This window comes from Sander vitreus, chromosome 1, assembly GCF_031162955.1.
Source record: "Sander vitreus isolate 19-12246 chromosome 1, sanVit1, whole genome shotgun sequence".
Classification (NCBI taxonomy): Eukaryota; Metazoa; Chordata; class Actinopteri; order Perciformes; family Percidae; genus Sander; species Sander vitreus.
The window spans coordinates 37,402,186-37,428,809 of NC_135855.1; the positions used below are offsets into that span (position 1 = coordinate 37,402,186).

At 41.2% G+C, this 26,624-nt stretch overlaps 1 protein-coding gene across 1 annotated transcript in view; it reads left to right on the top strand.

The window, feature by feature from the left end:
* Window positions 1-1,842: 1,842 nt before the first annotated feature.
* Window positions 1,843-26,624, top strand: part of c1qtnf4 (C1q and TNF related 4) — a 31,049-nt gene continuing 6,267 nt past the window's right edge. The window contains 1 exon segment of the mRNA XM_078254238.1: window positions 1,843-1,992. The gene's annotated coding sequence lies outside the window, so the exon portion shown is untranslated.

Consider the following 26,624-nt stretch of genomic DNA (forward strand, 5'->3'; position numbering starts at 1 on the left):
ACGGAGATACGAGTGACGGACGGCAAGCTTGACCGCTGTCTATTTCTGTGATAGAAACACTGCAAGCTGCTACAGTTTGCTGCTCTGCTGCATCGCAGATTGCTGAACACACCTGACTGCAGGAGACATTAGCTCAGAATTGCGGAGTATGTATACTTGGTGCAGTATACTCACCACAAATGAACCGCTCCAGAGTTCGACTGAAAGCGTACCTGAAACCACCTCTTCAAGCAGGTCTCGGTACGCTCGTTTGGTCCGCTTTTGGTGCGCAGAGTGTGAATGCCGCGTTCTCACCTGCCCTGACGAACCGCATCAGCGGGACAAACAAACTCTATTGCGATTCAACCGAACTAAACGAGACAGGTGTGAAAGCGCCTTGAAAAAACGCGGTCTCTGTAGATAGTCCAGGCTACACAAACGGCAACAAAAGCAAACTGCGCCAACCTGCACCACGAAACATCAGTGTTCCAGCGGTCCAGCCCATAAGTTAGTGCGCGGAAGCACAGAAGGGAGGGGGAGGGGACGGGATGAGGAGGAGGGAGGGGCGAGCTAGCCTCAGTTTTGTTTGACAATACTTTGAACGTCAACAAGAAGTGATGTCACCCAGCATCGCTTTAATGGCTCAATTCAAATTCTCTCCCTGTCCATTGGAAAGGTAAGGGACTTTGCCTCTATATGGTCATGGTTTGGTTAGGTTTAGGCACTGTGTGGTTTCGGGAAAGAAAATAGTTTGGGTTAAAATTACTTTGTGGTTTAAAGAAATGCTGACTTTGTGGTTCTTTAATAATTTTGCCTAACTTCTTCCTTTGCTCCAGACGGACAATGTTGCTTTTGGACTTTTTTTGGAATAACTGAGGCTGTCATTTTTTATTGAAGGACAGTGTCTCAAGACACAAAGGACTCTAGTGTTTTAAACATGAAATAATGCATAATCAAAACAAAAAAGTATATAAGCATTTTGCATGACTAACTCAAGTCAAGTTCTTGGTAAGAATTTTCATTGAGTTGCTTGCAATCACCACTAACTTTCTGTGTCTGTGGTTCTATGCGAACAACAATTTCTCATAAGAATATCTGAGAAGAGTAAACAGAACCTTCTGTCAGTGTGGACATGTCCTGAGCTTTCGTGGCTTCACACTCCATTACCTTCCCCCGATCAGACCAGACGCTTGTTGCCAGCCTGCCCATTAGACCTGTTTAGCCTCATTGCGTGGCCGTGCTTCACACTCTTTTAATTCTATTCCTGTGTGTTGGCCAAAACATGAAGAGCGCGCCAGTTTGCCGAGAAGAATCCAGGATGCTCGGATGCAACAGAGCGCGGCAGGCAGCCAGCCAAACGCCGGCCAAGAAAAGCAAAAGCACAGGAGGGATGTGTGCTCATTTAAATATGAGCAAGCAACAGACTGTGGAATTTGAATGAGATTATAAAGGGGGTACGGGTAGGATGAATTTCAATTTGAGAGCATTACATGTATTCTCTCTCCGTCTCTTCCCCTCGCCTCAGCCCCCTCCCCTCCCAGAGGTGAGATAATGATTCCCAACAATGAGCAGAAGGGAGGAAGTTGGCAGCGCTGTCGCCACATAGCGAAGCCCAACAGTTATTATGGCACGGCTGCTCCTCCCCTCCTATTTATCTGTGTACACACACACACTAGCAAATACTTGTGTCTCACACACACACACACACACACACACACACACACACACACACACACACACAGATCTAATTTAACAGAGCATTCCACCAACAGCTCCACTGCAGTGGAAGGAGGATGGGAGAGAGCAGATTGAATGAGAGGGGAGGGGGGTAAGGGAGGGGGTAGGGGGGTAGGAGAGAGGGAGGAGAGAGAGAGAGAGAGAGAGAGAGAGAGAGAGAGAGAGCGAGTGTAAATAGGGAGGGGAGGTTAATCCAACAGCGCTGGTGAGACAGAAGTTTCAGCTCTGCGTTTCACACACAAGGCTAGAAGATACCAAACAGACACATACATACAGGTGAGACAAGTATTCTACTTCCCCTCTACAAGGTGGTTTTAAGCCATTTTTTGCATGCTCTATAATATGATGGCGACATTCAGGTGTGAAGGTGAATGCAGTGTGAGAGCAATGAACTTGGTGCTCAGCCTCAAGTTGCGAGTGTGCAGGGATGCTGGGTGTGTGTGTGTCTGTGTGTGTGGGAGGGGGGTTGTTGCATCCTGAGGGACGAATGTCAACAAAAGAGAAAGAGAAAGAGTGCAGAATGCGTGCAAGATGTTCATTTTCAACATGGACGTTTTACACTAAAAAGGGGATGTTAAGTGTTTGCTGTAATATTAATGGCTGCTTTCCTTAAGTGCTGCGTGCTGTGCGAGTGCTGGTGGAAAAGCGCTATACTGTGTGTGTGTGTGTGTGTGTGTGTGTGTGTGTGTGTGTGTGTGTGTGTGAGTAGCAGTCGTGCTGCGTCTGAGCAGCATGCATTATACATCTGCACTGATCTCCAGAAACAGAGATACCTCAACGGGGGCAGAGGGAGAAGTGTATATACTGTAATGTGTTCATATGATATGCGATAGCTGGAGTGGTATGATGTGCTGCGTGAGAGGAGAGCAAAAAGGACAACCTGCATCTTTTATGTGTTTCAGCTGGGCCACACTTGCTTTGTCTTGTTTGTAACATCTTGACACAGTAGGTTGCGGTGCATGCATGGATATCCTATGCTTCATTTATGTCATTATCTGTGGTAGAGATACAGCAGGAAGCGGCAAATAACACCGAGGTGATAAGATCTCTCTCATCTTTAGATGGCTTTCCCACACTGAGGAGGTTGACTCCTTTTGTCTGCAGATACAGTATCTTAATCCACATCGGTGTAACGCACAGCTCTTGCAGGCAAGAGATTCAACATCTGACTGACTCAGTGTGTGTGCAGACTACACGTGTTGGGGCATATGCTTGTGTTATTTAAAGCATCCGTGTGTTTGTTGTGTGGCTGCATACAGCTGCTTCTGTCCTGTTTTATTGAAGACTGAAGGCAGCTCCTGATGTGGAGAGAGCAAACAAAGAAAGCAGCAGTTATAAAGACCCACATCTACATCGCATACACACACACTCTTAAGCACATACGCACTTTAATGACAAGTAAAGGAATGCTGGAAATCACCCTCTGAAAGCTTGGAAGGTGGTTCTGAAAATGTTTTAGCCTGCTTCTTCGAGGAAGATTGCAGCTTGGATTTACAGTTATACATTTCTAAAATAGTCAATCATTTATAGAAACTTCTTAAACCATTCCTAGAGTGTACTCCACTTCTTTGCTGTAGGCTATGTATTGTTTCCTAAAGTACGGATAAATACACTAACTTTTAGTATTCATTAGTGCAGTTTTTGTTGTTCATGACAGACATAAAGCTGAAAATAGAGCATAAGATTATTCAAACCTACAAAGATTAGCTGCCCCACACATAATTTCCAGTAACCGATACATTTATTTATGTTTATTAGTGGTGACAGTCTGAAAGCTGCACATATTGAGGACTAGTAAATACAAAAGGAAAAGAAGAAGAAGACATGCTTTATTAATCCCTTGAGGAGAAAATAACCTAAACACATGCATTAATGTATGGAGAGATGACAAAGCGAGGGGGCTGCCTCATAGGATGGCGCCCTGAGCAGTCGGCAATTTGGTGCCTTGCTCAAAGGCACCACAGTCGTGCCTAGGAGGTGAACTGGCACCTCTCCAGCTACCAGTCCACACTCTATACTTCACACTCCGTATGCAACCACTGAAATTCTGCATGCACGTGAATTCTCGCGAGTTCTTGCATAAAAAACTCAAGCAGGTGATTACAAAGCAACGAGGGAAGGATGTGTAAGTGACCTATATACCAAAATGGAGGTGCCTGACGATGATTAACGATGATTTTATACATTTATCTGAATTTATACGCAGATATCTGTTTATAGAAGTCTTCCCTCAAACTCAAACGCAATTCTCGCATATCAAGTTGCTAATCCGTCTGTAAACAATGACCGGCGCACGGAACAGGAAGTCTTGGCCCTGGCTACACCGGAACCCTAGAAAACATTGCCCCCCGAGGCAAAATCGTCGTCAGACCAATAGCTGATGGGTTCCGAGATAGGGTTACAGGTAACAGGGTAACAGAGTATAAGAGACTCGAAAGCAATGGCACGAAGCAACAAAGACATTCTGGCATTGGAAAGGAAATGGTATCTGTACTGCAGTGCTGATGACGGAACATGGAAACAGATGAGCAGGTGAATGGGACCAGTGGATTGGTCTGAGGGCATCTGTTGACAGGTAGAGAATCGCAATGAAGGGGAAGTGGAAAGTTGGCTGGAGGGAAGAATGTGACAAAAACAGTCTGTCTTTAATTTATGCAGAAATCTACGTATGCAGGAAAGGCAAAGAATCGCAACACGCTTCGTCACCTTAAGCTAACATGTTGCATGCAACAAAGGAAAACAGCTTACAAGCTACACATTTTTCAGAGTTTGATACTCAAAACCCGTTTTCGTCGGAGTATTCCTTTAAGTGATGCAGGTGACAGTATGTGAGAAGAAAGCACCACACTGCCTGTGCTCATGCCACAGCCACCTTGCACACATCTTTTCAAAAAGACATATTCAGATATTCAGGACCACAAATCCCCTAGAAAGAACAGTTTAAGTTTTATCCAAGTCGAGGCTCTGATGCCCTCAGTCTGTCTCGTTTCATGCTAAAGCTTTTCAGTAGCATTCATTTTGAAAAAGATCACCATGCTAATCGCTGTTACAATTGTGACAGTTGTTACGTTTCCCAGAGGATTTTTTTCTGATGAGAATTTCCAGGGCTGAGTCACTTTGAGTTAACTGTTAAAATTAATTTGTGTCCATAAGAGTGGATAACAAGCCTCAGACTTTCTCTGTTTCGTGCTGCAATTATTTTTAGATCTGGTTTGATTCCCGTCTCCCACACGTACCAAACACAAAGTCTTCCTCAGCCTCATGCAGAACCCTAAATCAGTGATGCCCCAGTGTAACAGTTATTTCCCATAAATAATCCATAACCAAATGTAGATGTTCCTGAATGACGATCCACAATTAGGTTCTGGCCATGATGTAGTGCAGACCAGAAATAGACCAGTGCTTAAAAGTCTGTTATTGTAAAAATTAAGCAGGTGGAGATGCTATATAAATACAGTTAAAGTATCAAATCAATCCACACAGAAATACACACAGACGTTATTTAGAAACTGTGTCTTTAAACGAGCCATCAGGACGGTTGTGATGTAACAACTATACTATATATCGGTAGAAAGCGGCAATACAGTGGTGTTACAGTCATTCCCCGGCTGCAATGACTGTGCAGACAATCCAAGAGCATAGATGCGGAAGACGGGAAACGCTGACCAATTAGAGCAGATTGGGCTTTTTTCAGGAGGGGGGCTTAAAGACACAAGCATAAAAAAACAAAGCGTTTCAGATAGAGGGTGACCACAGATATATTCAGAAAGACAGCATGATAAAAAAAATTTGCTTTTTGAACAATAAAGCATGTGAATATGTTCTAGTAGAAATCCTAAATACAAGCATAAAAGCTGAAAATGAGCATCATATGGGACCTTTAAGGTTTAAACCATTTAAAGGTTTGGTTAGAAGTAACCTGCGGAAACACAAAGGATTTACCAAAGAAAAACAAGGAAAATAATTATGCTGACTGTATCTTGTAATCATCACTTGACATAATTACGGCGATCCATATCTCATGATTCTGAGATATTTATCTTGTAATTACAGGAAGGGTAGGGGGGTCGTAATTACAAAAGAGCATCTCAATGTTCTTCCCGTGGAAAATGCAATGCACTTACGTAGTCCAACTAAATGATTTAAAAAACTGACAGCGAGCCTGAAACTGATCCTTTCTACATTTTGCAACAGAGGGGAGCCACGCTGGCGTTCTGAACAAGACTCCAGAGTGAGGCAGGAGCAACTAATTACACAAACGACCTTCTATAATTCAGCTGAGGATTGCAGTGGTAGGTTGCAGAGGTCTGTTTGTTCTGAGCTTGAAACCCCAACGTGCATCCCACACAGAAACAGAATGCAAGATCATTGAGATGGATCATTGGTCAACTGCAGGTGAATGTTGTGTAACAGTGACACAACTGTGTGAAAACAAAATATGAAATGAGAACTACCAGAGAAAGAGAGATGCAGTCAAATTGTTTTTAAGCATTCACTTCACACCCTGAGGTTTGGATTACTGCTTTACACAAGTCATAAAATAAGCCCTGAGCAAAGGGACATAACAGAACAGCAGCAGAGGACATCTTTGAGTTATACAGGGAGTCATCATCTAATAATCCCTCTGTTGCTGCACTTTTCTGTCTCTTGCAACATCCTGAAAATCTCATAAATAAAACAACATTCCTCGAAAACCAAACCCTGAACTCTCTCCTCCATCTACCAAAATGTTACCTTCACTTAAAATCTCTCTCCAGTCCCAAAAACAAAATTCCTTCAGGGGATTCTCTACATTACTATGCGTCATCGCCCTGTGATGCTTTCACTGCAGATAGAGTGACAGCGCTCAATCATCCCCTAGTAGCAGAGAGGGTTGTTTAGCTGAATATTTTAGTCTAGTCTGCCTGACTTATTGATCCTTTATGGGACTGAGGTTTGTGCAAGTAAGAATCTATGGCCCGACCATGGCTCTAAAATATCTGTAACCTAACTGTGTATTGATAAATCCACGGCGCTGTCCGTGGTGCTAAAGTAGCAGACTGATTTGTAACTGACATTTTCTCTGAGTCTGAAGTCCGAGTCCTTCTATCAGTTTGGTCTTGAATCTTGGGTAGGAGGGCTATTCAAAGAAAGAGCTGTTCATTGGGCGGTTTACTAGTTGCGGAGGGGAAAACTGGGTCCATCCCCCTGTTAAAAACCAAACAAATCGCCTACTGCGTTTAACCACAAACTACATAAACAGTCCAATGGTCAAATTAGCACCAACAGCACAAGGCAAAACTTAGCATTTTGTCTCTACACACCTTCAGGCTGCTTTTTTACTTCATGATTTTTAACTTTGCTAGGAGCGTGGCTCTAGGGATGGTACCATTGGTGGTACCGGTGGTACCGTTTGTCGATCCACCACTTTGGTCCAGACTTTGATATTTTAACAGTTGTCAGGTGGATTGCAATTAACCTTTGTTGTACGGATAGTCATGTACCCTAGAGAATGAATCCCACTGGTTTTGGTCTGGTATCTTTACACAACAATAACAATAACAAACGTCTTGACAACCATTGGATGGATTGACATGATCGTGTATACAGGCATTCATGGTGTGCAGAGGATGAATCCCTTATCATGGTAAAATAAGGGTTTGTCCAAAACTTTATGACCAAATTCCTGCAAAACTAATGCTATTCATGGTAGAATGCTGATATTAGCATTTAGCTCAAAGCAGCTCCAATGCAAAAGCTTCTGATTCAGTCAGTGACACTATTGATTAATACACTCAGTTAATGTTGTAGACTTTACATTTGTTTGTTCATGTTGTGGGACACCTCAAGTTAAATTGAAACAGTGCAGTAGAGAATTATACAAGCAAGAGCGATAAAACCAGATTATTTTTAAGCACTAAATGGATTAGCCATAAATAAATGGATACATCAGTCTCTGTTCCTCCTCTCATGGATTTCTCCCTGTATGGTTGTTAAATATCAGTGTAAAAGTAAAATGGCGGCCCCAAAAAAGAAGCACTTTGATTCTAAGGAACCTTGCATGTATTTTTGATGTTTTTAGATCGTAGAAACCCGCTGAGCCCAGTCAGCTGCCTCGCTCGTGTCTCATCTCTCACTGTCAACGTTTCCTGGCAAGACACCAGGTTGCTGCCATCGCTGTTACTCTCTCTCTCTTTTTTTCTGTCTGTAGTACAGGTTGAATGAACAGGATTGAGAGAGCAAGTCTTTCTGCTCCCGGTTTCCTTTGAACTCAGACTGTGGCATGGAGAAAGAAAGACGTTTACAGGACGGATTAGAGTTTATTAGAAACTGTTCTTTTCTCTGTTGTTAGCTTTGGCTGACAAGCCTGGCTTACACCTCAAAATCTCTTTTTATTTCTGTCATTCTCTCCATCCATGCCTTCCATCCGGTCCCCAGGCGGGTCCCGTGTCTACAGTTGAGCGGGCAAGCTGACAGCATGGTGACAAGTGGATGGACAAGGATGAAAGTGGAGGGAGGGGGGGAGGGGGACTAATGAGCGGGACAGCAGCAGCAAGGGTCCATCACTGCACCTCAAGATAACAGGCCCCCCCGACTCTCTTTCATATCTTGTCCCAAGTGACCAGGTCGCTCCATCTCCAGCTTGTACCAGTGAGGTGGGGGTAGGGGGGCTTATTAGACACTCATGCTTTTTGTCTTTCATCCTTTGTGCACTTGTTAAGGGAGGAGTAGGAGGCGACGACGCAGAGGAGGGTGGCAGAAATTGAAAGAAGATCCAATAAGGAGAAAGGATGGGAGGGTGACAATTTATTTCAGAGGATTGTCCATCTCCACCCAATACCCCCCCCCACACACACACACACACACCCACACACACACACAGTGTTTACATGAATAATGCAGGACACTGTGCGTGATGAGCTGAAGGAGGCAGCAACAGGGAGAGATATACATTATCAATCACCTGTTTTTCTTACATTCATGTTAAAAAATATGCATTACACGAGGGAATCACACAAAATATAAAAGGCAACATTCATTTTCCAGAAAACACATGTGAAATTCATGTTTTCATATGTGAAATGTCCAAAAACCACACGTGAATTTGTGTGTGAAGCACATTTCACGTGCCATTACATTTGAAAATGTTTTTGCAGGTGATGTCCAACATGTGAAATATCTTTAAATGTGATATTTTCCATGTGATAAATCCACATGTACTGTTTTGTAAGATTTAATTCTGCAATATATTTATATTATTTGATATATTTCACATTACATTTTAAACATATCACTCAATGTACAGTGTATTGATATATTAAATCTCTATAAATAAACAAAGTTGCTTAGCCAAAGATGTTTCTATGAATAAATATAAAGTCATACAGTCCGACTGCAAAAAAACAACACAAGCATCGGTGAATGCCGTCCTATTTGCTGATGGCAGTAAACGAGGCGAATATCGGCCGATCCCAATGTTCTGCCGATAAATCTGTGCATCCCAAGTTTAAATAAATGTAATCAATCTGCACATCACTGCAGAAAACCAAACTCATCAATATGTTCCTCCATTTCCCTCATTATCTTGGCAGCTGTGGTTGTGACTCAGCAGCAAGACACTGAACCTTAAATTGATCCCGATGGTAGCTCTGCTGCTGCCATCAATGTGTCTGGTGTACACTATTAACAGAGACTTGCTGACTCTGCTGCTATTACTGTAAGCACACCACTTTGGCTTTACATTTTTGTCTCAATATGCTCTTGTATTGTTCCTATTTTTTCTATTCTCATTTTAGTTTTCTATTCCTCTTGTTATTTATTGATTTTACTTTATTTTTCTGTACTCATTTCTGTCCTTGTGCTGCTGCAACAACTTAATTTCCCCACTCGGTATCAATTAGAGTTCATCAGTACACTACTCTGCAGGGGCGGAGCGAGAGGGGGGGCATCTGGGGCTCCAGGTTTCAGAATGATGAAGACAGTTGGAGAACATGTAGATACAAAACAAGATGTAGGCTCTACAGGACGTTTTTCACGGCAACCATCATGTTTTTCCCAAATGATGTAAAGATTTTGAGGCATTCTATTATCAAATGGCTTGAAAAATAGTGCACATAGCTGCCGTAAATGGAGCATGCCCCCAGACCCCCCCTAGGTATGGGCTGGGCCCCCGAATGTTTAAAACGTCTGGCTCCGCCCCTGCTACTCTGTACTGTATGTAAATGTATTGTCTCAAGCAGTGTAGTCTCACATTGCCAGACCTTCCTCCACAGCGCTGCAGTGGAGGGTCTGGATAGTCCACAAAGCATTCCGTGATGGGAGAAAAATGTGCTCTGGTTTATTGGCATTTCTTTAAACCAATCACAATCATCTTGGGCGGCGCTAAGCGACGGACGGAGCCACAGTGCCTCTGCAAAATAGCCTCGGGAAGGTTGTTTTTGTGGAACATGTGTACGTTCAAAAGTTGTTTTAGTCGTGCGAGAGAAAACTCAGATTGGACAGATAGTCTAGCTAGCTGTCTGGATTTACCCTGCAGAGATCTGAGGAGCAGTTAACCATAGTCCTCATGAATCCACCGGAGTTTAAAATGTCAACACAAAGAAAGCGGAAGGTGACAGAGATCCGTCCGAATGAGGGACATCCGGAATTTCCGGCAAAAACAGAAAATGGCCCCTCCATGGTTTTCATACAAGACAGGTCCCTGACTGAAATCCCAGTCATCTGTTCAAGATCTATTTAAGGATGACATTTTTTAGTCAGCACAGAAAACGCAGAGCCAAATTTTCATCCTCCTTTTTTTCCCAGTTTGTCCCAGAAAAAAACATCACAACTGTAAGAAAGTTCTCCTTTGTAGATCTAAAAACCTGTTTTCAATAGCCTTACTAAAGGCAGTGTGAAGTAAAAACATTAAATATTTATAAATACAAACTTTAAGAGCCACAAAAGGGATTTTAGTTCAGACTCCAGATGTCCGCTGTCACCTGAAACCTGACACAATCCTCTGGGCTTTGTCTGCACACATGCCTAACTATATGAAGTGTGCAATACAAAAGTCAGTGCGGAGATAATTCTCATTCTGATAATGGATATAATCGTAACACTAGACTGAGCACTTGTCCATCCTCCATCCTTGATATTAACCTCCAGCCAGAGGTGTGAACTTTTATATCCTTTCACCCTCAGAAGCCTGAGCTTTGATTTGGCCCTCCCAGCAGGTAGGAGGCCGACTGAGGCCGCTTCAGAACATCAGTCACACCCTCCAGCCTTCATGGAGAACAGAATGGAAGTATTGATCATTATGGAAACCTTCATGTGCGGGGATTTGTCTGCAAAGCACATGCACTTTATACATTTCTTTGCATTTTGCATCAAATTGATTGGAGGAATTGAAAGAAAGAACTGGTTTTGTGCTTTTTCTAAAATCAGCCCTGAGAGGTTTTTGCCCCGCTGAGAGAAACAGGTAAAACACATATTGATTTTTATTCTCTCTTTTTTTAAACTGGCAACTCGCTCGATAGATGTGAAAGGACACTGAAGTCTGCCGGGGGGGTTTGTGCTTTCTATGCGTGTCCCACAATGTACTGAATTATACTGACTTTTATATCCAACCTGTGGTAAATAATGACAGTTTAAGTGTACTATTGCACAGTCTCAATACCAGAATGAAGCTGTTTGGATGAAGTCTTTTGTCATGCTAGAATCGTATTGAGTAAAAATGATGAGAGCCAACATTTTGATGCTCATGTTAAAGTCTAATTCTGGTTTATTTTTATTATTTTTCGCCATCATTCCTATCAGGAACATTATACTCACCAAGTTGATTGTCTGATGGGGCAATAAACACGAGCAGTCGCTAAGATCAGACAGCTTTTAAAGAAACCAACAGGTTGGCCAAGCTAATTTAGAAATGAAAATGAACGTGAACTGTGACATTATTTCTCAAACTGTCCGTTATAAACATCCATCAGAATTTATGGGACAGACGTCCTGGTTCAGTTTGAACCTACTGTACAACAACTAGCTAAGCTGTTGGCTTCTTTTTTTAGTGCAGCAGACCTTCACTGTTTCCAATCTATGTTGTAAATGTAGTCCTACTTCACTGGATAAGTAACAACTTTGACCTGCTGGTGGCACTAGAGGAAAAGTCAGGGGGCCTCCAAAGTCAGTAGGCTTCATCCTGTGACGACATTTAATCTCTGTGCCAAATTTCATACCAATCGTGACAGATGCTGACAACGGACACAATCATTTTCCCGTTCTCCTTCATTTTGTCTTCCACATAAGTTTGCCTCACCCTAGCAAAGATCCTCTATACTAAAAGATACAAAGACATTTCAAGCAGCGCCAATGGTATGAAACGGTACACACTTCCTGTCTCCTAAAGGGGCGTGGCCTCCTTTGAAAATATAGTGAACATCGTGTGGATGGATGAAAAGTTATATTTGAATAATTTATTAAAATGTTCTTTTGCCAACATTAGATATTTACACAGCTAAAAGACATTTTTAGCATCACGGAAATTAGTTTTGTAAGGGCGTTCACGAACTTTAGCTGACGTTAGCTTCTCTGTGTTGCCAGATCTCGCGAGAGTTTGTTCCTGAGACAGAAACAAGTCTCGAACAAAGTTGGTTTTCTCCTGATGAGTCCGTCATTTTAGTGTCAGAATGTTCTGGAGATATGTGGCTTGTGAAAAATGGGTCCAATATATACTTTGGTGACTATGGGGCGAAAGAATCGCTCATAATCTGTGTTCACGTTCACTTCTCCCGTTGGAATCAATACACTCAGGACCTGCCGCTAGTCTCCTAAAGAGGCGTGGTCGTGGCGGAGCCCACGTGACACAGATACAGGAAACACACAGTTGGGGTGTCTCGGTTCTAAACAGTCTCTGACCCTAGTATCAGGCTAGCATGAGTCCTGCAAAAAACTTGCCAAAATGAACCACATGCATGTCCACATTTCTAGAGTTTGAAGCTTAAAACAACAGCGCAATGTTTGCATCAATGTTATACAATCATACAGAGAGAAATCTCCTGCAGAACTTTTTTTTTTTTTAACCCACAGTAGCAATAACCTCTCTCTCTCTTGTTACTGTTGCTATCACAGTTTCAACTGTAGAATATAAATCAAGGTCAGATGAGGAACTGCTGAAATGCATTCTGGAAAAAGAACATAATCACACATCCAAGCAGAGGTGGGTGGCTGAGGGGAGGAACAAAGGTTGTGTGCAGTTGTTTTTTTGTTCTTTACTCCTGAACATTGGATCTGAAATTAAACAATGACTATGTGGTTACAGTGCTGACTTTTCAGCTTTAAATGTAGTCCAAATGTAATGAACCGTGACACTGTAGCCCTTTTTCATACCTTTTAAACACCTGCAATAAATGAAACAAGTGGAAACAAGTTGTGAAGCTTGTTGGCAAACATTTGCTTATTTGCACATTCGGCAGATACAGAGAAACACTATCATTCATTTGGAGTCACGTGTCCACCTGATGAATGTAAGTCCATGTAATGCCAATATGGACGCGTACACACGTGTAATCCACATTCCAACCTCACAGCACAATGAAAAAATCACTAGGGCTGGGTACTGAATTTGATACTTTTTAGACACTGACCGAATTGCCTCCATAGTCAGTGTCAAAAAATGCCTTGTCATTCATTCAGTACCACATTTCAATGCCTAAGGAGCGAATGTCATCAGCGTCAGTGAGCCAATAAGTATGCAGCATGCTTCTACTAAGATCTAAAAATGTTTGCGATTGGCTGTCTAACACATTGTAGAGACACGCAGGGAAAACTACGTTACGCACAGAGACAAAGAGACAAAGATTTTCACTCACGTTGTAGGAGCTGAAAAATAAATAAAAATATTTCTGCCATAATGTAATTTCTTTTTGTTACAATAGATTTTATAAAATAGGTAATCGTTCAGGAACCGGTATCAAAGTCACGGTATTGGCAGTCTATATACACAACATTCCACTTCCGTGATTGCTTGGGTGCTGCAGGAAATTCCGCCGGATGCATGTCTTTTCGCCGATGTCAGTTCCCTTCCGCTTTCTTTGTGTTGGAATTTTAATGACTCTGGTTAACTGCTCCTCAGATCTCTGCAGAGTAAATCCAGACAGCTAGCTAGACTATCTGTCCAATTTGAGTGGTAACACTTCTTTTTTTTAACAATACCCAGCCCTAACATCACTGTCCTAACACTTTCTAACAACACTGTAGATTCCAGGAGGGAAAAATGTGGATACTTTATCCTAAAATAACTCCCTGAAATCTTGATTTGAAGCTATTGGACAGTGAAAGAGGACAGATTTAGATTCAATGTGCGTTAACGTCCTTGTTGATGACATTACAAATAAGGAGGAATAGAAAACCATTGTCATGAATAACCTCGTGCAGAACCTCGTGTTGTTGCTTATTCATATGATTTGAAGAGCTGCTTAAGACAAAGTGTCAAAGACGGTGATTATTTTCTCATCAGGATCAAGCGTCTCTCAGCAGCCCAGGATTTGGACCTGCTCTCACTGATTGTTGCGTCTATAAGGCTTTCAAGGCTGCCTGCTGCAATTCTACCAAAAATCATTTTCAAAAGGCGCTTTTACTTTAAATGGCAGAGGGAGGGGAGGAAGCAGCGGCCCCCATTACTGCCCCCTTTTGTTGTTGGGAGATGGGAGAGGTTGGCCTTGAGCTGGAGCTTCACAATGGATGTTTGTCTGAACTCATAAAGCAAAAGATATTTCATCCTTTGTGTGGGTAAACAACTGCATCAATGTGAATGTATGCCTTCAGTACTTTGAGCCCATGGACACAAACAGGAACGATGTATGATGGATCTTATGAAGACACCAAATTGGATTTTAAACTAAACCTTCTGTGAACTCAAAAATATTTCACATTATAGTCATGAATTGACTGAAATATGACTGCGGATGAAAATTGCATACAACTTGAAATGTTTTTTTTTTTTTTTTTTTTACAAAGCAAAATGTATCTAGTATGAGATGAGAGGATTGACATAAATCTGCGACAAGTATGGAGCTTGAGGTGTGACATGTTTAGCCTAGCTTAGCATAAAGACAGGAAACAAACGGAACCAGCTAGCCTGGCTCTGTTCAAAGTAAACAAAATACACCTCCCAACAACTCTAAACCTCACTTATTTACACAATGCACTGTGTCTTATTTAAGCTAAACAGAAATGTCAAAGCGACAATTTCTGTTTTCAGGCAGAGCTTTATGTTCAAAAAGTTCAGAAATCCACCTACCAACATGTCTAAAGCTCTAATTTTTTATGAATAAGTTGTTTTGTTTTGATGTTTTATATTGCCTAACAGAAATGTCCAAACTATAATTTGTGGATTTCCTGGTAACCTCACGGTGATGACAAGACTGTGTAGCTGTGTCTGAAATCCCTCCCCGTTAACTATATAGTGAACTATATTGTTTTTTAGGGATAGACCCAGGGCCGATAATCGGTCTATCCCAAAAAAATGGCCGATAATCGGTCCGTTTTTTGGCAGTTAGCAGATTATCTGTATCAGCGTTTTATTTGCCTGATAACCGATAAAGTTAATGAATTAAAAAGTGTTCTACTTTGGCTCTGCTACAGCTCTGTGTCTGATCCTCTGCTTCAGTTTCACTCACCACTGAGTCTGACTCAATGTCCCGCCCACAACGCTATCTGACTCTCTGTTACTGGCTATTATGTTTCTAATTTATTAAATAATTGCTTAAAGCATTTAAACAAAGTTTTGTTTCGGTCGATCCCTTCTGTTTTTATTATGGTTTTATATTTTAAGTGCCGTAATTCTCAGTGTCAGCACCATCGTGCTCTCCAAATTCCAACAATGGGACAAAACATTCTCTCGTTTCACTATCAGAATTTGATCCACTGGGTCTGATAACATTTGGAAAGTCTAGAAGAGCCAGATGATAAAATCATGTAATCCCCATTCAAGTTGGCGGAGCGCTAAACCCAGAAGGAGCCGGCTCGGTCAGCAGAGGTTTCTAGTACGCCTGCTCTTTGGGCCACAACAATCCCACAATGCAATGCGCCACATTTATAGATGCATAAAGTGACGATGAACCATGAGTGCCCGACATCTCAATTTACTGCTACAAATCAAACTTCTGAGTCCCTATAATAGGGAGTAGTGAATGACGGTGAACGGAGTGATTTCAGACACAGCTTGGAAAGTCACTGTTGGTATCTGTTTTCCCTCTAATATTTATGATAGGCTAGGCTAATTGTTTCCTTCTGCAAAGACATGAGCTTTATATCAACCTTGGCAAATAAGCATATATCCCAAAATGTTTTCTTTAAGAGAAACAAAGCGGATATATGGTATGAAAATATAGGCACATAAAAAGACTAGTGTGTGTGTGTGTGTGTGTGTGTGTGTGTGTGTGTGTGTGTGTGTGTGTGTGTGTGTGTGTGTGTGTGCATTAATGCATACAGTATGTGCAATGAGTGTTTGTTAATCTGGCTTTTGTGCAGCCGTGCTTGACTATACAACGGAACAATTGTTCTGTGTGGCTTTGATCTAATGAGAGAGAGCGATAGATGGATGAATGGAGGTGGGGGGGGGGGAGGTACGAGAGATTGTTTAGGGAGGAAGAGAGATGGATTTACACTTAGATCAAACTGATAGTGAACCAGCTACTACAAGAACAAAATGTAGTTCCACTTGAGCAAAGAGCTAACGATAGAAAATTGAACCACGTGGTTTTGAAGAGTGATGCAAGTACTATATTTAGAGTTAATTACAGTTATTGGCTTCTCATTCGCACTAAATTAGAGCACCAGCTTGTTGATGAAAAAATATCTGTATGTACAGCTATGCAGCTAGCCTTCAATTCCAATTACAGTTGAAGACCGCAGTTAGCCTTTGAGGATTTTCCAATCATAGTCATTCCAAATATGACAGGAAGAGAAAATGAATTAGTGCATTAATAAGGACACTGGATTCACAAAAGCTATAGCCATCAAGTTACAGATATTGTCCGTCATACCAGCAAGACACAAAGTAATTCATTTAGTACTTGTACTAGTGAGTACAAGTAGAAACCTAAAATATGGTTAACCCAACAGTAACTTACTTAGAATTATGGCTCAATCTGAACCATACAATTAACGTGCCATAAAGCCAAAACAATGAGCTTTAAAAAGAGGCTTAAAAGCTCCATAGAGCTGCAAAGTTAGCTCAAAATCTCTAATGGTTTGAACCTATAAACACCTAGTCTCGCACTGCCAGACCTTCCTCCACAGCGCTGCGGAGGAGGGTCTGGCTAGTCCACACAGCATTCCGTGATGGGAGAAAAACGTGCTCTGGTTTATTGCCATTTCTTTAAACCAATCACAATCGTCATGGGTGGAGCTAAGCGCCGCACAGAGCCACAGTGCCTCTGCTAAATAGCCTCAGGAAGGAACTTGTTTTGGTGGAACATGTACGTTCAAAAGTTGTTTTAGTCGTGCAACAGAAAACTCCGATTGGACAGATAGTCCAGCTAGCTGTCTGGATTTACCCTGCAGAGATCTGAGGAGCAGTTAACCATAGTCCTCAGAAATCCACCGGAGTTTAAAATTCCAACACAAAGAAAGCGGAAGGAAACGGACATCCAGCCGAAAAGAGGTGCATACGGCAGAATTTCTGGCAGCATCGGAGTTATACCGGAACTCGAACGTCGTGGATATAGACTAACGACCACATAACATGAAGTCAACTCCAATCACAGTGGAATCGTTCTTTAACTCCAATCTTAGTAGCTGTGAGACAAATTCAGGAGCTCCTGGTTGAGGGTTAAATGGCCTACTGTGCACCGCAGCAGGAGGACATATGAAAACACTATTAACAGGTTCTCAGAGCAGACTTAAAGGTAATATAAACTAGTAATCCTCATGCAGCCGGTGAGTCGGTTGTTTTGATTCAGTCGGAGGGCTTATGTGTTCGTTATCACCTTGAGCAGATGGCCGAGCAGTAGGTAGAAATCCACAAAAGCATCATCACACATGCACATATAGCATAAGCACATCCAACACAAGACTAAATACACATACACATGTGTACACACACACACACACACACACACACAAACATATTTCCATACATGTATGTGCACATAAATACAAATAAACTACACATACACAACCACACACATTATGCTTCACAGTATTGTATAGGCCACACACATACACAACTCATAAACTCACATTTGCACAAAGATTTTACTCAGCACATGCAGTCACACATTTCTTCAGATTCAGATACCAACAGCGACCTACGCAGCTACACACATTCCCACCCACACATCAAAAGGTATATAGGCCACACACATTTACTGTACATCCACTCCCACATAAATAGCAGCAATGCAGCCAAACAACTTCCCACACCTTCATGCTCTATTCTAAATACACTCTCACGAGAAATGTTTGCCATATTGGTTCAGCCCTCTCTCTCATCATGCACTCCCTCTCTTTCCTTGCCTTCCATTTCCTCTTCCTCCTCCTGTCCTGCGTTTCCTCCCCGTCTCAATCATTGGTTATTGATCTGTCTCCAGGGAGGAGAAATTAGTCTTTCTCCTTCCTTTATTTATAGACATGCAGTAGGGAAGATCTCAGGGAGAGTCACAACCTGAGATGGAGTCGGAGCACAGATTCAACTGTGATTTGATTGATTGATTGATTGATTGATTTATTGTCTTGATCCAGAAATCAATCAAAGGACGACATGCTAAAGTCAAATACTTATTTCCAGCACGGTCCTTGGTGTTACACACAGGAAACAATAGACAAGAAGCAGACAAACTCAGACTAAAAAGACTGTACTGTATTAAGAGGAGAAAAAAAGACAACAAAAACAAATAAGAAACAAAAATGCTGTAAAAACTATCCAATTTATCAATAAATATTCACCTTGTTCCATAAAAGCTGCTTGACCTGTCTTTTAAAAATCCCTTGTGATGATAGGAGTTTTGTAGCAGTAGGCAAACTATTCCATACCTTGATACCAGCGTAAAAGAAAGAATTTTTAATTGCATTATTAGCTGTAGGAACTATGCAGGAGCGGATGCTGAACCTAGTATTATGACTATGCTGCGTGTGGACCATGGTTACATTAGAGCATAAATATTTGGTGGCATGACCATTAACAATGTTAAACATATGGTTCTTGTGTCTTATCCGTTAGGTAAGAAGTGAACCATATGAGTGCTGAGTTACTAAAACCCATGCACTGTAATTTAGAAAATATATTGTGGTTCACAGTATTGAATGCTTTTTGCAGGTCAAGTAGTAGCATACCAACATAATTCCCTTGATCAAAATTCTGACGCACATAGTCGAAGAGTTGAATGAGACAGGTGTCACTAGAATATGCAGCTCTAAAACCAGACTGGAGCTCATATAATAGATCATGGCTGATGAGATACTCCTCCACCTGTTCATATACAAGATGCTCAAAAATCTTTGATATAGTTGACAGACTTGATACTGGCCTATAATTCCCAACATCAGCTCTGCTATTTTTCTTAAAAAGAGGGACCACCCTGGCATTCTTCATATCGTTTGGGAAAGCACCTTGACTCATGGACAGATTTATAACATGGGTAAGAATACATATATATAAGAATACACATATATATATATATATATATAACCCCAGCACTATCCCTAAGAGGAGGGGACAAGGTCTAAGCCAGTGGCCTTATTCACTGACAGGGTGGAAAGGCTCGCTCTTACTTTATCCTCTGAGACAGGACTAATTGCAAATGCACTAACTTTAAATGCTTTTTGCCACATTTATCTGAAGCACCAGGCAATTTACTGACCAGACTGCCAGCAACAGTTGTCAAGTAATGGTTGAAATGGCAGGCAATCAGCCTCCAAGCCTTCAATAATAAGCCCTGCTTTACCAGACTTTGATTTTGTTTTTGCTGTTGAGCCCATATCATTGAGAATTTTCCATAATTTTTTAGGCTGTTTTGCATTTGCAGCAATTTAAATCAGTATAAAATTTGGACTTAGCTTGCTGTACCTTGATTTCTAAGATAAGCATACGAGTTATAGTCAGCTGGGAGTTTAGACTTTTTTTTAAACTTTATGAAACATCTATTACATTATTTCTAATCAGATCAACTATTTCAGATGTCATTTAACATGCACTTCTATGCTTAATTCTTGGAGCGACTTCATCAAGAGCAGCTATGAAACGCTGCTTGAACAAATCCCAAGCCTTATCAACATCATTACATTCGAGCACATCAGACCAGTCTCTCTCAGATAGCCTTTGATTGAATACCTCAGCAGAGTACAGTTTGGTACATCTGTATTTGATGGAACAATGCTCATCTATTGGCTGAGATTTCATTTTCTTGCATGTGCAAAAAACCTGCATTATGATCACTAAAAGCCACATCCAACACACCTGACTGACTTATCATTCCACAGTCAGATACCAAAATTAAGTCAAGTCAGTGATTTGATAAAAGAGTAGAATAAAAGAGGGAGCCTGTAAAGTAATGAACCTGCCAATGTTTGGCTGTGCAATCAGTGACACATGAACACGACCACACTGATGTGCAAATGTCGTTTCCACGTTTTTGCATTTGGACTTAAATTTAAAAGTTAAATGTAGCTTCAGCGGTTGAGGAACGACGGTCCTTGAGTCTGCAAGGCTCTAACAATCCATCATATAATTTAAAAAATGCATGAAGGTCAACCTGAAAATAAGGCTGGTTTTGAAATCTTTGATCGGCTGACCTTCTGGAGACAAAAGGGTGCTCAAGCTGACAGGTTGTGCCAGCTTGAAAACACACACATAACCAATGGGCGTGTTCAGACACGGCCCCTCCGTCTCTCCCTTGCAACCTCTGGCTTTTTCTTAGAAGGGCACATCAATCTGTTAAGCCTGAGCAGACTGATTGAGAATGTCAAACACTGTTATAATCACAGTCACAGAGATTTAGTAGATACTAGGGATCAGATGACAGCGTTTGATGGCTTAAATAATTACCCAGCTGCGGAGGGAAACAACTGTCTGTTGCATGATGAAAAGAGTAGACCTGACTTATGGCTTATGCTACCCTTCCATCATGATGTCTTTCCAACACCTTACAAACAAGGAGCTCTGCTTTCAAAGTAATACAGATTGACAAATCCTTTTTCATTGCTAATGTCCATCACTCCTAACCCTATCGCCAGACAAGAAGGTCAATATTGGATTTTGCAAAACACTGGATTGCATTTAATGGCAACATTTTTTTTTTTAAATCTCTGCAATTAACTGAGTTATGGGGCGGCCTCTAGCTCACCCAGTAAGATCCTTCGCCCCATGTTGGCTGAGTCCTGCAGCGGCCCGGGTTCGAATCCGACCTTCGGCCCTTTGCTGCGTGTTGTCCCCCATCTCTCTCCCACCTGTCCTGTCTATCCACTGGCACTATACAATAAAGGGAAAAGCCCCCCAAAAAAATAATATAACTAATAAAAACTAAATAAAAATTAACTAAGTTCTGATTAATGGACAATTTGTGAAGTTTTCAACCTTGTGTATTTGGGCCGAGCATTGCACTCGCCACAGCCAGTGTCAGGGAAACAAGGACTCACGCAAACTAACATATATCAACCCATTTCGAATGTCAGCAGGGTGCGATTTGTTGGGGGGGCGCGTGGGATTTCCCCCTTTCTGGTCTACATATCTCTGCTGAATTATTTTCATCCCCGGTGGGGACCAATGTATTCCCCCCCCCCCAAAAGTGATCAACGCTACTTCACCAATAGAAGTATATTAAACTAAGTAAAGCACTGTAAAGTGAACAACACTTGACAATGTTCACGATTTAACTTCACTACCAAGACTTCAATCTTACGATAATATCAAACACGTTTCATTTTGTCGGAACCTCAAGACGAGAAAACGACTCTGACTGAGTTTTATGACCATCTTAAAACGATTGAGACGACAGGAGCACACCCCAACTCTAGCAAGACTCATGATTTAATTCCAATATTGGACATTTTGTGCGACAGTGGAATCGCTTGAAAAGTCGTTCGGTGTAAGGTCGGCATTAGGATTACTGGGCTGCCTTGTGTTTTGCCCATCGGGCCTTGCACCAGACCTCCACCCTTTACATCATGTGTGGTGAACACACACATAGGCCTGTTACAATTATTACATAGTTGTCTAAATGTCAATTTTTTTACATAAATCGCGGATTCTTATTAGCTAAGGTCTTAAGAGGTATGACTGTTGATGGTAATTGTTGATTTTGTTTAGACATGCAAAACTTTAATTATATAACTAATTATTGGTCAGACTGTGTAGCTAAAGCTATGCTAGTTGGTGGCACTTGACCCTATACACGTTCCTAACACTAAGAATAAAGAGACGTGGTTTACTTCATAAGCTGTGTACCTGTGCTACTACATTATTTGGGTCACATAACAGTGATATAAGCAAAAGATGTCTCCTAGAATTCATTCAAAACTTTAATTTAAAAAAAAACTTTACTTTAATAAAAAAAAGTAATAACTACATTTTTTATATTTGACAGAAAGAGACAATTATATTGTTAATCGCAATTATTTCTGAGACAATTAATTGTACAGACACACAGATGCACAGAAGCAGCCCTACGCTGCTCATTCAGGCATCACTCAACAGAGCTGTAGGGAGTCACCCTTCCATGCAGACAGTGACTGCTCACCTGAGACCATGTTTGCCTCGAAAGACCCCCCTGAGATCAGAGTCCTCCTGATAACACTGCAGCTGGGGTCACTGAGGCGTACAACCCTTTCATCTTCCTAAATAACACTTTTATTCAGTGCTTCAGTATTAAATTAAACTGGCAGGAAACAAAATGAAAAGGAAAACAGTATCTGAAAACACATGGTGGAACGATAGTGTAGCACTCCAGCACATCAAAGTAAACCGACTATATGTCACCATCCTGAGGCTGCAGCGAGGACACACACTCCCTTTGTCTAAATGTTTAAACAGTAAGAGGAAACCCAAGCAGATCTCTAAGTCTACTCAAGCCTCAGGGAATCCCCCAGGAGGAGATGGAGGAAGCTGCTGGACAAAAGGAGTCTGGGCTGGGGGGGTCCATCCTCTCACACATAAGCAGTGGGAGACTGGATGGATTTGAGATTATTGTTATCAGCAAAACATTGCAATTAATAATATAATTGACGGCATTAGTCCAACTAATCCGTTTCCTCTTTTATATCCATAAAGAAAATTAATAAATCTAGAGCTTCAAAATTAATCAGTGTTTCCCATACATACTTGGGCGCACCGCCCAGGTAGATTGAGACCCGCCCAGTTAGATAAAATACGGATTACATTGTTTTGATTTCGATTAATAGGTTTGAGTAATTTTTTAAAAGGACGTCGTCTTGGGCCTTGGGAAAAACTGACATTTTTCACCATTTTCTGACATTTTATAGACCAAACAACTGATCTAGAAAATAATCAACAGATTTATTGACTATGAAAATAATCGTTAGTTGGAGCACTAAATGAATCCATTAATCTCTATGTTGGCGTTTGGCCGTGATGATAAAGTGCTGGTGGTCATTTTCTGGAAGCTTACTGGTGAGTGGGGTGTAGCACCATTGTGAGGGAAGCAATGAATATATATATAGCTTCTTCTCTTGAAACAAGTATCATCAACAGCGTCCATCAAGGTAATTAACTTATTCAGGTTACAGTGAAGCTGCTCAGTGAAGTGTGACGTGGGGTTGCACTGAAAGGCACACATTAATGTAACAGTGTTCACTAAATACTTGATTAACGATTGATTGATGTGGTTTGGGTTGAAACAAGTATGTTTATCAATTATCACATATCACAGTATTCTACAGTCAATGTTGACTTTTAGTTTCACAAGGGACAAGAACAGCGGTCTCCTGGGTGAGAGTGCTGTTTGTTTGAACCATCTATCCTCCCCGTCCTCCTTCCTCTTTTGTCACTCTTTATACCATATAAGTCACAATGTAAGTCAGTAGGGACTAAATGGCATGAAGTGACACGTGAAAAGCAAAAAAAATGCGTAGTGATAACACGCAAAATGACATCTGGTGATACCAGGCTGGCTTAAACCAAGTTAACTTATTAGCTTATCTAAAATAAAATAATACTCATTTAAAATGGTGCATTTAACTATGGAAGAAGTGACAGACTAACTAAAAAACTCTATTTTTTTCAACTTCTGCTCCACTCTTTTCTGTTCAGCGCAATTGTATTGCTCCTCTCTGTGCTTAACTCCCATGGGTGCTCATTATGGAAGAGGTTTGTTTGTTTGATCTAATCTTTCATTGCCGTTTGAACCTGAAGCATCAAACTCTCTAAGGAGCACAGTCTGTCAGCATGACTAGTTGAAACGGATGCCATTACACAGACAAACAAACACCATTTCTTAGCGCAAGCTGCCATTATATCAACACGCCCAACTGCTGCATTGCCAATTTTGTTGGTACGGTAAAAAAAAAAGGAAGGAAAATAATAATATCTGCATCGAACTGGTGCTGCAGCATCTTTGTTCCTGCTGCAGCGGGACAATTAGACAAAAAACAATCAGTTGTGCCTCAGTGCCTTAAGTACAATTAACCGCTATAATTAGTTTCCATTTAAAGAGGTTGATTTTGTATAAATATACAAGGAGAACATTTAGTTTCAACAGTAAATAACTTTAAGGCTTTGGTAGTGATGCGCTGCTGTGACTGTAAAAACAGATGTAACAGACAATAAAGACAAAAATATGCAACCCATAAAGCAGAAAGTCTAATATCATTGCATTGGGAGAAATGTTTTATCATTCAGTGATGACACTCTGAAGTTTTTTTAGTTTGGCATTGCCAGATCTATCTCTACAGCGTTGTGGAGTAAGGTCTGGCTCCTCCACAGATACAATCCAGCAAAGGAGAAAGAAAATGCTCTGGGTTGTTGGCATTTCTTTAAAGCAATCACAATGGTCTTGGGCGGTGCTAAGTTTCGGTCGCAGTGACGGTGGCTCTGCAAATAGTCTCAGGAAGGAACTTGTTTTGGTGGAACATTTGCATCCCGCAAAAGAAAACGCCCCGTACAATAATAAATGACGTAAACTGTTCACACAATACAGTAACGTGAGCTATTTAAATTAGCTGGATACATGGTTAAACCTCATTAGCTCTTACCAGTGTATCGCTGTGTGTACTTCGTCCACAGCAATCTCACCAATCGCTCCCAAAACGTCCCAGTTAGAGAGGAAATGCCGTAAACGTATTCTTTGTAAATCTTTACAATCATTCCCAGAAAAAAAACCAAGCAGGCCTGCCTTGTTACAAGAGCAACATTTTCTCCAAAACTTGATATTTTAAGCGTGTAGCTTGCTAGCTCGAAGTTTGTCGTTTTCCCAAAGAGAATGGAGTAAGACAACGGCAACACACAGATGGGGGAGGCGATTATCCTGGAAATGAACGGTCGTTGATCCAGACTACTCTGAATCAAACACAGTATGTGATTCATACCAGTTACCAGTAGTTGAAAGTAACTCAATACAATTCAAGAACAATTTTGAGGTACTTGTACTTTACTTGAGAATTTCCATTTCATGCAACTTAATACTTCTACTACACTACATCTCAGAGGGAAATATTGTACTTTTCATTCCACTCCGCAGCTCCACCTCTAAATAATACTGTCGCATATTTCATAGCAGTCATATGCTACATCTACATTACTACGTTTTGGTTACAAAACAAACCAGGCCTGACGCATGTGCAAATTTTGGTGAGTTTTTGAGTATGTTTAGGCCCTATGAAAACAAGTTTGAATAGTAAAAATACACTCACCTAAAGGATTATTAGGAACACCTGTTACATTTCTCGTTAATGCAATTATCTAATCAGTGGTTTCAGTGTTTTACCTCCAAACTTGTGTTTTCCCTCAAGAGGTGAAGCTTTGTCGGTTTTTCTCTCAGATGAGTGGTTATGTGTGATGTTTACGACTGTAGTGTATAGAACCTCAATACTTTTTTCGTACCAGCTAAAATGTGCACCTCGCAATAACTGTCAAGTACCAAAAGCTGATTTTGAATGTGTGGTTGGATATGTAATGTCGTTTATTTATTCTTTGATCAGATTGTTCCTGATTTAAGTCACATTCTTTGCCACTATTTCACATTGTTGCATGTCGCTTCCCCACGTTTACTGTCTGTCTCTATTGTCAAACTGTTCAATAAATATGTATACATAAAATGATACCCACCAAAGCAAGGTTTAGTCTCCAGTTGTGAAATGTTGTTACATATTTATTCTCCTTATTATCTACCTAAGATCTTCTTCTTTGTCAGTCTATTGGTTCATGGTTATAAAAAGAAAATGAGAAGCTTAAAAAGGAGCATTGTGTAGGATTTAGTGGCATCTAGAGGGGAGTTTGAAGATTATAACCAACTGAATACCCCTCACCTCACCCTTTCCAAGCATATAGTAGAACCTACAGTGGCCTTCAGGTAACGCAAAAAATGTGAAAGGCCCTCTCTAGAGCTCGCGTTTGGTTCGTCTGTTCTGGGCTACTGTAGAAACATGGCGGGCTCTGTCAAAAAAGAGCTAGGGTACGTCCCAGGTCTTTGAATTGTATCCATGTTTCCTTTACTTGCTTCCCTTCCTCGCGTCACAGTCCGTCCCACCGATGAAGCATGGGAGAGATGCGAGGAAATCATGCAAGGAGAGAGGAAACGAAGAGATGTGTTTAAGAGGGAGGAAACGTCCTTTTCTCTGAAGAGAGTTAGCAATGGCTTTCAGGCGCTCGTCCTCGCTCATAGCTCCTTAGTGATCCATCCTCGATCCTTGATTCTTGAGGCAGGAATGATAGCTTTGAAACAGCGTTCACGACTTCCGGTTCAAGCAAGGAGATATGAAATATGAGACGTGGGAAGCAG